Source organism: Alligator sinensis, unplaced genomic scaffold (genome assembly GCF_000455745.1).
Source record: "Alligator sinensis unplaced genomic scaffold, ASM45574v1 scaffold218_1, whole genome shotgun sequence".
Classification (NCBI taxonomy): domain Eukaryota; kingdom Metazoa; phylum Chordata; order Crocodylia; family Alligatoridae; genus Alligator; species Alligator sinensis.
The window spans coordinates 756,533-756,957 of NW_005842083.1; positions in this window are offsets into that span (position 1 = coordinate 756,533).

Sequence of the window (425 nt, forward strand, 5' to 3'; positions counted from 1 at the left end):
TCTGACCCAGCTAGGTCTGTCCCATCTGGAGCAGCACGCGGCTGCAGCCGGCTTCCCATGAGTTGCTGGGGATGGGAGGAGCCTGGCTGGGTCTGCACTGGCCAGCAGAAGCAGCATCAGAGCCGTGTGCTGCTTGGGATGGGACAATCCTGGCCAGAGCGGCAGGGGATGAGCTGGATTTTCACCCTACCTGTGCCGGTCAGTCCTGAGTGGCACACAGCTCCACTGCTGCTTCTGCTGGCCGGTGCCGACCTGGCCGGGCGGCTCCTGTTCCCAGCAGCATGTGGGAATCCGGCTTCAGCTGCATGCTGCTCCGGATGGGACAGACCCGCCTGGGTCGGCACCAGCCAGCAGGTAGGGGGAAAGTGCATCCTGAGCAGCACACGGCTACTCCTCTTCCCCCATGCACTGCGTCGGCAACATCA